This window comes from Arvicanthis niloticus, chromosome 29, assembly GCF_011762505.2.
Source record: "Arvicanthis niloticus isolate mArvNil1 chromosome 29, mArvNil1.pat.X, whole genome shotgun sequence".
Classification (NCBI taxonomy): Eukaryota; Metazoa; Chordata; class Mammalia; order Rodentia; family Muridae; genus Arvicanthis; species Arvicanthis niloticus.
Window position 1 is genome coordinate 20,896,187 of NC_133437.1, and position 13,587 is coordinate 20,909,773.

Genomic DNA, 13,587 nt, shown 5'->3' on the forward strand with positions numbered 1-13,587 from the left:
TAATCAGAATATGCAAACATAACTTCATATACACTATAAGTGCGACAGGGAAGAAGTAGATAATTCAATAAATAAATGGTTCATTCTATAAACAATTGGGAAGTTGGGGACCTAGTCTATGAGACATGCGTATTTCAGTCTTATCTCTGCAAAAACAAACAAAAAAAAAAAAGAAAGAAAGAAAAAAGAAAAATTGTTGGGATCAAGGTAAGATAATGGGGGGGATTGGTCACTTACAACTTTAATGCTGTCCATCTGTCTAACATATCAAATACCATCCATAAAACTGAAAAGCATTTCTCACCCCCTAGCTTAGCCCCCAGCCAGTCTCTGAGGACAAACTTCTCATTCAACATAGGAAGCTGCAGTCATTGGTTCACTTGTCTGTCACTGTTACCATCCTGACAATTTAATCCAAGTATCACCTGCCATTCATACCCTTTGAATTGGTTCAAAGTAATTACTCAATAAATGTAGAGTTAATGTCAGAGGAGAGGAAAGGGCTCTGGCTAGAGAGAAGACTCCATCAATAGCTTTCATTGCCCAACCAACAACTGAGGAGTAGGTTTCTCAAGAGTTTTCTTCAACCGGACAAGTCTAGACAATAACGTTTTAAAACCAAGTCAGGGAGGAAAGCTACATTCACATCTTGAGGTGTAGATAGACAGATCTTTCCTTAGATTTGACAAACCAGATAAAGTGGGAAAATGAAGACAAACTCCAAGGCAATGCACATAAGTACAAGCTTCACAATGAACACAATCTCTCACTTCTTTACTCCACAAAGAGTAATGTGTCCCCTCAAATAGGTCTGACTGCCACCTCTCCTCTGGTTTTCTTCACTGGTTAATTTAAAAAGAAAAACCTCTTTATATGCCTTGATGGATTGCTTAGCACTCTATACCTCCACAATCCTTTGGATAATATAGACTCCTGTTGTGAGGCATGCTTCACTCTTCATCCATTCATCCATTCATCCATTCATCCATTCATCCATTCATCCATTCATCCATTCATCCATTCAACATGTAGTTTTGAGAGCTTATACTGTGGAGGCACTAAGTCCTGGGGGGGCAAAGTAGAGAATTAATGATAAGCAAAGGAGAAAGAAGGAAACTCATAGTTTAGTAGCTGGGGCAGAAAATGGGACAAGTGAGTGAAATATGGCATTAAACGCATTGAAACAGAAGAGTTGCAGGGTACCAGCAGCTCATCTAGGCTCAAGCTGGAGATGACATCCATACACATGCATGAAGGAGAGGTCAGAGGTCACCGGACGTTGGTGACAGCAAGAGGTGGGAAAACAACGTCTTAGGTAGAAACTTTGAAGACAGTCAGTACAAAGGGAGAAATCTGATGACAGGGCTGGATCACTGTGTGAGACAGCAGGTGTGATGAGAGAAGATGGAAGGCAAGAGGAAGATTTAGCCAGAAGATCGAAGATGCCCAGAGGTGGAGTCACAAGAGACCTGTGCAGTGCCCTTGCAGTTCATGACATGGGAGTGAGAGTAATCTCAGGGAAGTCATGAAGAATGACAATAGATTTGATGGGTTGATGGCTACATAATAGGCAATGAGAAAGTGGGCGAGAGACGAGAAGATGAAGGTATAGGGAGAAATACAGCTTTAAGAAATTTTACAACGATAATATAGAAACCATTAAGTAGTTACTTACGTTTATAAGGGAGATGAACAGGGAATACTGGGACCAGTGTTGAGAAGGAAGTAATTACTCATGCGCGCGCACACACACACACACACACCCACACCATAACATCCAGAAATCTATATATGCACACATGTATAGGCATATGCCCACCTTATCATGCCTATAATCTTTCCTACAGCTGTATCCAGCCTATAGCGGGTGCTGCTGTGGTAGACGGCACAAATGTCATCTGGGCTGAACCTCTACCTCCCTGGCACATTGGCACAGAAAGCAGTCTTAGAACTTGGGGCTGGCAAGAAAATTAAAGTCTGCATGGACAACAGGTATGCCTTTGCTACAGCCCACGTCCACAAGGCTATCTACCAAGAGAGAGGACTGCACGCATCATAAGAAAACTTGGATCTCTTAAATGCCCTGATAAAGCTGGAAACTGTGAGTACTATTCATTGCCCAGGACACCAGAAGGGAGGAGACTCAGTGGCCCGAGGCAATAACCAGGCAGATCAAGTGGCTATGCAGGAACCTATCCCAGTTATGGGCCTGCAAGAGACACCTGCTGAGGAATGGGACTCGATTAAGAGATGGCCTCACTTAAAATACACAGAAGTAAAAAAGATTCAGATTGCTAGCTGTTGACAGCCGAGTTGCCCTATGTTTGGGGGCCAAATGTCGGGGACCGCTCTGTCAATGTTGGAACCTGCACTGCCAAAAGCCTTGGGGGCTAAATTGTTAGAGCCCGCACTGCCCCAGGCTGTTCTGGTCCACCATCAGTTTGTTGAACAGCATAGACCGGAGAGACAAGAGACTTAACAATGCCTGAATAGTCAGTATAACAGCAACACTCTTTTTTTAAGGGCAACACATAACTCCCTCTGTCCAAGGAGTAAAAAGTATAAGCCTCTTCTGTTTACAAATGTGTTATAGCAGAATCTAAGTCTATAGAAATACAGAACTGATCATAGCTTTGATCTTAACAAAACAAGTAAGGAAATCCCTGTTCCTGTTCCTGCTCCAGTCAATCTCAAACCCAAAAAACAACTATAGTAATTGTGGTAGTGGGTTTTCTCTGGGTCTAAACAATGTTTCCCACTAAATCATAAGTTGGGGAAACAAGAGTCCAATATAGCCACTCTGGAGGTATGGGTGATGATATCTCCTTCCACACTGAGGACTTCCCAAGTCAGGTTTGCTGGTTGATCTGGTCCAGTTTGAAGGCAATTGAGAAGCATCTTCATGTTTCCTGCAAAGAAAAACTACGCTTCTCAGGGGGTTTCTCCTTCCTGGGTTTGTTATTGTTGTCTATTTGTTTAATCAGTCTCTCTGGCAGCCAGTGTGTGGCATCTGCCATTTGGGAATATATGCAGACAGAATCTCTTCTCCAGATAAGCACTGGATCTGGCCCATTCCAGGTTCCAGTTAATGGGTCTTTCCAGAGGACTGTTGCAAAATTCTTTTTGGTACCAGGATGCCAGAATCTATCTGTGGCAGATTTTCTTTCAGAATCCGAAGTTAAAAAATTTAAAATGAAGAGCATGTGATGAAGGATATTTCTGGGGGATCCCTTGGTAGGGTACCATTCCCCCCTTTTAATTTTTTCAAACTACCTGTTTTATGTAGTATTCCCAATTTTTCACAGAATTGGTGGAAACTGGAGCTTGTATAACCTGGGCCATTTTTAGTCTTTATCTGTTTAGACATACCCAATACAGCAATTGTAGCAAGCATATGAGTGATCACATGCTTGCTTGTTTCTCCAGATTGTAATGTCGCATAAATGAAACCACTGTATGTATTTACACATACATGTATATATTTTTGATTGCCAAATTCATTATCATGAGTAACATCTATTACCATGGACCTCAACAGGATGAGTAATCCCTTCTTCACCTTTTCCTAATCCTTTCCCTGAGGAAAATCTAGAGATTACCATTTGAGCCATGATTACTTCATTAGGGCTGCACATAATCAATCCCAACTGAGATAACAGATCTCTGCCCCAGAGATTAATGGGGAGGCCCGGGATGACATAGGGTTGTATATTCCCTGTATTACCTTCTTTATCTTTCCATGTCAGCACCTTAGAGCTTTGTTGTGGATTCTGACTTTGGCCAATACCCCTTAGATTGGTTAAGGTTGGGGGTCAGAGGCCAGGTGGCAGGCCAATTACTTTGTTTTAGGATAGTCACATCAGCTCCTGTGTCAACCAAGCCTTGGAATGCCTTTCCATCCAGCCATAATGTCATCATAGGTTTTTGTTTAACTATAGGCTGTACCCAGTATACATCAGAGGAACCAAAACTTTGATCCCCTCTCTTAGGATTCTTATATTTGTGATTAGTAGGGAACAATGGAAGTAACAATAGTTGAGCTATCCTCCTTCCTGTAGGAATGGTGACTATATTCTGAATTGCCTGTGCCATTACCTTAATCTCACCTTCATAATCATTGTCTATAACTCCAGGAAAAATTTGTAGTCCCTGCATAGTAATACTGCTTCTTCCCACTATCAGGCCAAACACATTTGGATAGAGTGGTCCAAACACTCCAGTGGGTAAAGCCTGAGGTCCCATTTCTGGGGTTAATACTGTGTGGGTGGCAGAACTGAGGTCTAGTCCTGCTCTTCCTGGTGTTGCTCGACTAAGTTCTGAAAGGGATTGTTGTTTGCTGGTATAAAACTGACTGCTCCATAAGCTTGTTTTGGCTTATGTCCCCAGAGCTCAGGACAGGTAGAGAGAATTAACAGAACCCTAAAAAGGGACCGTAACTAAATTGCCCTCAGAAACTGGCACCGGCTGGATGGTGCCCCTTGTCCTGGCCATGTTCCGAGCCTATAACAGTTTTCCTGTGTGAGACCCCTACTTCTTTGACCCTAGCTCTTGACCCACCCCCCAGAAATGACTTTTTAGACTGATAAGATCTTATGGCTCTGTTGCGGCCTGCTAGGCTCTGCCTGGCTAGAGACAAAAGACTTAATAATGCCTGAAGAGTTACTATGTTGCGGCCTGCTCCCCTCCGATCTGCCTGGCTTGGCCTTTCAAAGGCTGGGATTAAAGGCATATGCCACCACTGCCTGGCTTCAAACTGCCGCTCTGGTCTTCAGCTCAGGGTCTAGAGAGAGAGAGTGGAAATAAGGGGAAGAGACGCAAGGAATGGAGACAAGACAGAGGTTCTGATCAAGTCTCTTTTATTGAAGGGAAATCTGGGGTATTTATACAATTTTGCCACATGCCTTGTAGGTTTGTGGATATGACATAAGCCTTACAGGAATGGATAGCACGTGCACCGTGCGCCTTGCAGGCATAGATACCACGTGTGCCTTGCAGGCATGTATGGCATGGATAGCATGTGGATAGCTGCTTTCTAGCCACTTTCTGCTAAAAGTCGGCTCCCAACATGGCTCCATTGTAAGCTTTCCAGATCAGCCACCAGAAATTGTGGCCTAGACTTAGAGCCCTTTATAACGCAGGTACCCCAGAGGTTTCACGCGAGTAAGCAAAGTGGAAGGGGCCATTCCTGGTGCTGTTGACCATCCTGACCTCCGTTGAAGTAGATGGAGCAACTGCCAACACCTACACCTGATATGGCCTGGACCATATCAGTCCAGATATATACCAGAGTAGCAGCCAGACACCCGAGCAAGTCCCTCAAGCTCAAGAGATCAAGGCCAAAGAAACCATTATATGGCTATGACTACCTTGATATCTACTTTGTTAGAACCACTGATAATTTTGTTCTTGCCTCTGACTTTTGGCCTTTGCATTTTAAATCTGATTAGTTACTTTTATCCAATAGCTTCAAGATTGAAGCATATACAAAAGAAAAGTGGGGAATGAAGAGGAAAATTCTACCAGAACCCCTCCCCTCCTGGAAAGGAGGGATCATAGATCTCTTGGGGTGCCCCTCCCCTCCAGAAGGCAGAGGCTAATTGATATTCCTAGGATCACAGGGGGTGGGGACTGACTTTTGGGTGGGGAGGGGGCCCAGAGCACATGGACAATGGACCATTGGCTGCACACAGACAAAAGAGGTCCTTGCTGATTCATTCCCTAAAGACCAATCAGTTTAAAAGGTCACTGTTCTGCCAATCACATTGTGCCTAATGTCTGCTACCCCTAGAGACCGTAAAAATGTCAGCCAAACAAGCTGTTCAGGGTCTCCTCTCCTTTTGGGATGCAAGATGGCCCCAGCATGCTGGAACATTAAAAAATTCCTCTTGCATTTTGTAGCTATCTCTCATCTCTGCGTGGTTCTCTCAGGGGGTCTCTGGTAAACTAAGGCTCTGCTTGCTAGAGTCTTACACAGCCTTATTTATAATAGCCAGAAGCTGGAAAGAACCCAGATGTCCTTCAACAGAAGAATGGATATAGAAAATGTGGTACATTTACGCAATGGAGTATTACTCAGCTACTAAAAACAATGAATTTATGAAATTTTTAGGCAAAAAGATGGAACTAGAAAATGTCCTGAGTGAGGCAACCCAATCACAGAAGAACACACATGGTATGCAATTACTGGTAAGTGGATATTAGCCCCAAACCTCACAATACCCAAAACATAATTCACAGACCATATGAAGCCCAAGAAAAAGAAAGACCAAAGTGTGGGTGCTTTGGTCCTTCTTAAAAGGAATAAGAAAATATTCACAGAAGCAAATATGAGACAATGTGTAGGTCAGAAAGTGGATGAGGGACCATCTAGAGATCACCCACCTAGAGATCTTTCCCAGATGCCATCACCATATGCAAACACTGTTGTTGATGTCCTGAAGTGCCTGCTGACAGGAACCTGATAGACCTGATAAGCCTCCTGAGAGGCTCTTCCAGAGGTAGATGCTCACAGCTAACCATTGAATTAATCATGGGGTCCCCAGTGGAGGAGATAGAGAGAAGACAAAGGAGTTGAAGGGGTTTGCAGCCCCATGGGGAGAGTGACAATTCCAACCAACCAGAGCTCCCAGGGTCTAAACAGCTAGCCTGGGAACACATATGGAGGGACCCATGTCTCCAGCTGTATATGTAGAGGAAGATGGACTTGTTGGGCATCAGTGGAAGAGGAAGGCCTTGGTCTCTTGAAGGCTGGATGCCCCAGAGAGAGGGAATTTGAGGGTGGGGAGGTGGGAGTGTGTGCATGGGTGGGGGCAAACCCTCATAGAAATAGGAGGAGGGGAGATGAGATAAGGGGTTTTGGGGAGACGAAATCGGGAAAGGGGATAACATCTGAAATATAGATAAATAAAGTGTTCAATAATAAAAAAAAAAACAAAAAAGAAAAGCAAACTAACAACAAAAACAGATAATGGAACTGGGTATTGCAGTTAAACATTTGAAATTATTTAGCAGCAATTTAACATCACCCATATTAATGGGATTCATTATAATTGTCAAGGACAAGAGACTGTGGAAGGGACCCATGGAACTTTAAAACAATATCTTCATAAAATAAAAAATGTGGAGATATATCCCCGTATACCATAAATTTATTTAAAACATGTTCTTTTTTATTTTAAATAAATTATTTTTTTATTTTTATTTTCTATTCAAAAAAATTTGGAGGCAAAGGAACATTCTGATGAATGTCTGTGGGACTCTACACCTAGGCATACTTATGCTTAGGTGAAAGGGAAAGATACACTTACTGGCATATGGCATGATCCCAATCAGGTATTAAGTATGGGGAAGAGGGCATGTTTATGTTTTTTTCTGCAGGATGCTGAAGGAACATGGTGGCCGCCAGAGTGACAGGAGACATACCAATGCCAGGGCAAAGATTGATGTTGACCTGTGAGCTTGCTGAGTGCCCTGACAATGGTGTCTGGAAAGCTGTATTGGACATATGTTCCTGATCCACCATTGCTTGCTTACCTATACCCCTGATGGAACAAGCTGCCTTGACTCGAGTTTTTAGACCTTGTGGAACAGAGAATGAAAAAGAGAAGTTATACTGACTCTTGTATTGTTCTTAAATGTGACCAGTTATTCAGACCCAATCATGGACTGGTCTAGAAATCAATCCAATATTGGAAATAACAGTCTTCATTTGGAAGTCTGGTTCTGGACATTTTCAGAGACATATTTGGAAGTTAGCTGCAGTTCTCTATGATGTTATGTTAGCAAAAGATAAACTTGGGGCAGGATCTGGATTTTAAACAGGTGTTAGCACATGTGTTAAGGCTCTTTTAATTGTCAAGTTAAAATTACTTTTATTTCTTCTACAGTATTTAATGTAGGTTGCATTGATTATATACCTTCTAATCATGTTTGTGTTTTGAAATCCAGCATGTCAGTTATGGAGGTCTATCAACCAGCTTTTGATTTTAGTGCCCCGAGTATCACAGAACCTTGTTATTCTAAAAATAGCTTGCAAGTACTGGAAAAAATGAGTCAGGCTTTAAGCAGAAGCAAAAGGGTACTGGGCTTGATTATTGCTAGTATAACAGCTTTAATTACATATTGCTAGCACCACTGCTTCTGCAATTACTTTGACACAAGAAGTTAAGACAGTTACTTTTGTTAATCATTTAGCAAAACATGTTACTAATGTGTTGAGTATACAAGAGGATTTAGATAGGCGTTTGGACCAATGGATTGATGCTCTTTGTCCTATTCAAATTATTGGAAGGAGGTTCAGAATTTAAGGGTAAAGAGAGATCTCAAGTGTCATGCCAAATACCATTGAGATTCATGTTAGTTCTAAAATTTACAGTGGTAGTCATTATAATTAGGAAAAAGTTTAAATACACTTGCAGTATATTTGGCATAATTCTGACATCTCTCTGGATGTTCTAACTTTACATAGTGAGCTTATGAATTTCAAGAATGCTGCTCTGCTGAGTGTTGATTCAGTAGATACTGCTGATAAAATTACCCACGGCCTGAGGTCACTATTTTTATTTTGGTCAAGCTTAGAGAATAGCATCTATAGTTTGATCATGCTAGCCCTTTTTGTCCTGGGAATTCTTTTATTCCCGCCCATCGTGTTAAAGCTTGTCTTTAACAACATCAACATGTTGGCAGCCAAAGTACATGACTTGAACCTGAAAATGGACCCCCAAACAGAGTTATTAAATTAACAGGCTGGCAAGCCAAGGACGGATAAGATTCTTTACAGAGCCTTACCAACCTAAGACAGAAGTGCATATTCCATGACAGGTAAGGAAGGCATTCTTGTCAGAACAACCTAAGACAGACTCAGTCTTGTTAATGAAATAAAAAAGGGGGAGAGGCGAAGAGTTTTTGGTGCTGTTTGGCAAGAAACTGACATGGGCCAAGCACAAGGAAATGGGCTGGCTGGCAGGCATATGACATTGGCTAAGGACAAGGAAGTAGGCTTCAGGCAGGAATCTGACATTGGGCTAGAACAAAGAAATAATTTCAGGCAGGAATCTAAATATTAGGCTAGAATAAAAAAATTAAGCTTCAGACATGAAAATGACTTTGGGCTAGGACAGGGAAGTTGGCTCAGATATTTTGGTCATCCTGATAAGCCCTTAGAAATAGTAATGACAGGAGTATTCATGGATTTGTGTTTAATGCATTCTCATTCTTTGACTATTTGTATTTATTGTCTTGCTTGTTCCTTGACTATTTGCATCTATTGTATTGCTAAACCCTCAACCTAGAACTGACCTTGATATATGCATGTAATTAAAATAGTATAAAAGCAAAAAGGAGATGGAGAGTTGGGATAGGATGTTCTAGGGAAGGGAAATGGGGGAAAGAAGGTGACATCTGAAATGTAAATAAATAAAATATCAAAAAAAAAAAAGTCTCATTCATCTCCTGTGGGATTCCAGTTCCCACAGATTTCAGAACAGGATAAATTTAGCATGTTCCTATTTCTCAATTTAAAACTGGAAGCTAATCTATGTATACCAACCTGCTACTGATATTTATCTGTGACTAAACTGAGAAAGATTTCCATTTTCCATGTTGTGCTTTCTCTAATAGATGAATTTTTTAAAATGCAAGCCTATTTTACATTTATGATTAGAAGGATAAAGAGGCCTTTAAGAATCCACTAGACCAATGGTTCTCAGCCTTCCTAATGCTGTGACCCTTTAGTACAGTTCCTCATGTTGTCATGACCCCCAACCATAACATTACTTTGTTGCTACTTCATAACTATAATTTTGCTACTGTTATGAATCATTTTTTGTCTTTTTTTTTTTCAGAGCTGAGGACAGAACCCAAGGCCTTGTGCTTGGTAAGCAAGTGCTCTACCACTGAGCTAAATCCCCAACCCCCTATGAACCTTAATGTAAATGTTTTTGGAGATAGAAATTTGTCAAGGGGTAGAGACCCACAGCTTGAGAACTGCTGCACTAGACTAATCTGCTTCTACAAGAGGAAGCCTACAAGGCATTTGAAACTCAGAACTGAGCAGCTTCTGAGCTTTGGGGAAGATCAGCTATAGTTTATAAAGCTGGTAATGTCAGCCCCACCTCCTAGAATAATGCTATCAGAATGACCATTTCTTATTTTCCCTATGTTTTTCTTCAGTGTTAGCTGTCAGGTGACTAGAAGGGACATCATAATACAGGAAAATGTTATCATATCAGCATTTAAAGAAAGTGTTGTGTGGTGACTCACACCTACAACCCCAGCACTCCAAAACAGAAACAGGAACCTCGCTACAAATTTGAGCCTGGGCTACCAGGTGAACTCTGAGTTTGAGCTACAGATTGAGGTCCTGTCACAAATAAACAAATGACCAAATCGCAAAGGGATGAGGGAGTGCTTAGAACAGGAATTACTAGGATAAGTAAGATGAATGAACTTTAAAACACCTAAGAACATAGTACGGAGTAAGGAAAGCAAATTACTAATGAAGGCTAACTTACCATGTCGTTGATAATCATTTCTGAAATAAATTAGGTAGTTTGTATTGTATTTAGTGGTCACAAGTACCTTGGATGAAACATTCTATCAGTCCCTGCTTGCCTCTGGCAGAGGAGGGAGAAGAGATGAATCAGGAAGCAGTCTGAAGGAGGCCAAGTCCTCTCAGGAAACTGGCTGTGTCTTCTTCTTCTTTCTTCTTCTTCTTCTTCTTCTTCTTCTTCTTCTTCTTCTTCTTCTTCTTCTTCTTCTTCTTCTTCTTCTTCTTTTAAGATTTATTTATTTATTGTGAAGAAAGCATCAAATCCAATTACAGATGGTTGTGAGCTACCATGTGGTTGCTGGGAATTGAACTCATGACCTCTAGAAGAGCAGCGAGTGCTCTTAACCTCTGAGCCATCTCTCCAGCCCTGGCTGTGTCTTCTTAAGCTACTTGACTCTCATCTCCCATACTCCCTCCTTCCCTTCCTCCCTCCCTCTCTCCCTCCTTTACTCCCTTCCTCCCTCACTTCTTCCCTTCCTTCCCTCCCTCCTTCTTTGTCAACCTGATGTAGGCATAGTTTTTTTTCTTTTTACATGTTATTTAGCTGGTACCTAACTACATCCCTTGCCATTACAAATACTGAAGTAAGGATAATAAAGTATTAAGACTGACATCTGTATGATCTCTTGCATTAAAATCCCCAAATTTCATTAGGAATTTACATCAATTTTCTGTTTCTATATAATAAACCAACACAGACTTTATAGCTCATTTATTGTGTCACAGCTCTATAGGTCAGAAGTCTGGGTCAGGTCCAACTGGAGTCTCTCCTTGGGGGTCTCACAAGACTAAAATTAAAGAGTCAGGAATTGTTGGGTTCTTACTGAAGTGTGGGACCCCCTTCATTATCTCTAGGTTAGAAAGACCAGCAGTCTCAATTAACCTGGAACCCCAAGATCTCTCAAACACTGGACCACCAACCAGGCAGCATATACCAGCTGGTAGAAGATCCCCAACACATACAGCAGAGGACTACCAGGTCTGGGTTCAGTCAGAGAAGATGCACCTAACCCTCAAGAGACTGGTGGCCCCAGGGAGTTTAGAGGTTTAGTGGTGTGGGAGCTGGGGGATAGGGATATATATATATATATATATATATATATATATATATATATATATATATATATATTCTCCACCTTTCTGAAGTTGCCTAGGAGTATCATATCAGCAAAGTATTATTAATGTGATGGTTTAAATCTCATCACCTCAAAGTAAAATCTCCCCAAGTAAAGTATCTCAGTCTGGAACACATGAGGCTCCCAGTACAACCAGAAACTCAGGACTACAGTTTTATTAGGCTGTGATACTTTATTGACTCCTATCTGTTATATGTAATTTCACTTAATGGTAGATTGCTGCTGTATGCCTAGCTTTTATGGGCAAGATAACATCTAGTTTCTGGTGGTAAGACTCAGATTTCAAAATCACTTGACCTATAAGCAGTTAGCCTTTTGCAGGATCCAGTAGCAAGCCAAGAAGCTATTTCTCAAAAGGATCATATACACAATAGAGGACATGGATTTACTTCTCATTTTCAAAAATGTTTTCCAAATCTCTTGGCACCTGAAAGAGACTCTAATGGACACTTTGAGTGTCATGGTCATTAGCACCAAGTTCATGAGGCCTAAGTGAAAGAGAAACTTGTAGTGTAAAATATATTTATCACCTATGTTTTAGATTCAGTCCTGTTGTCCTAAAACACCATGAAAATTAACTTAGGGGAGCATCAGGTTTATTTTGGCTTATAATTCTAGGTCACAGTCCACCATCAAGGGCAAGTCAAGACAGGAATTTAAAACAGCTAGTCGCATTATATCCACAGTTAAAATCAGAGAGAAACAAACACTTGGATGCTTATTTGCTTACTTCTTCTCATAGATTTGTCCCATCTTATATAGTTTGAGACCCTCTTCCTAGGGAATGATGTCTCCCACAGTGGACTAGGTCTTCTCACATCAATTAACTAAGGTAGTCTCACATAGGTAACCCAAGTTAACCTTCACAACTTACTCAAAAGTGACAGATAATGTACAAAAAGCATACATCCCCTATGCTGACTAGTTTTTATGTCAACTTGACACAAAAGGAGTCATTTTGGAAGAGGGAACCTTAACTGAGAAAATTCCTATAGGAGACTGGCTTGTTGGCAAGCGTACGGGGCATTTTCTTAATTGATAATTAGTGTGGGAGGACCCAGCTCACTGTGGTCAGTGTCACCCCTAGACTGGTGGTCCTGAGTTTTATAAGAGAGCAGATTGAGAAAGCCACGAGGAGCAGGGCAGTAAGCAGTACTCTCCTTGGGTCTCTGCTTTAGTTTCTGCCTCCAGACTTTTGCCCCGACTTCCCTCAGTGATGGACTGTGATGTGGAACAGTAAGTTGAAATAAACTCTCTCCTCCTCAAGTTGCTTTTGACTATGGTGTTTATTACAGCAATAGAAAAGTAACTAAGACACTTTCTACTCACCCCTCCATCCCCATAAATAAATAAATAAATAAATAAATAAATAAATAAATAAAACATCCCAGAAAACTAGATGAACCAGGAAAAATAAGAGCCTTGTACCTTGCTTCTTATCTTAGTATCCTTCAGAATTCAGTCTATAGGATGCTAAAAATAGCTTGGCTCCATAAATTAAATAAGTCTTTTATTCCCAGTAGAAATGGGCAGTTGAAAACTCAGTCAGCTTAAATTATAGTGACAAAAAAAAAATCTTAAATGGAAATCTTCCCAGTTATTTAGCAAATAGATCTTCTTAGCATGTTACTCATCCTCCAGGTCAAAGCTGCCTTCTCAAGGTTCCTAAAGAATGTCTGTGTCCTGTGCGCCAGGTAACAAATAATTAGCATGGTGGGACAGTGTGAGGTTTCATGGGATCTAAGACAACCAAGATTTCTACTAATTTTGGCAGAGAACAGGATATAACCATGAGGCAAGACTGAGGTGTACTGCAGGTCCTGCCAAACAAGAACAAAGAATTCCTTGCAGCCCTCAGTGGTTAAGAAAAAAGCATTTTTCATGTCAATAGCTGTAGACCAC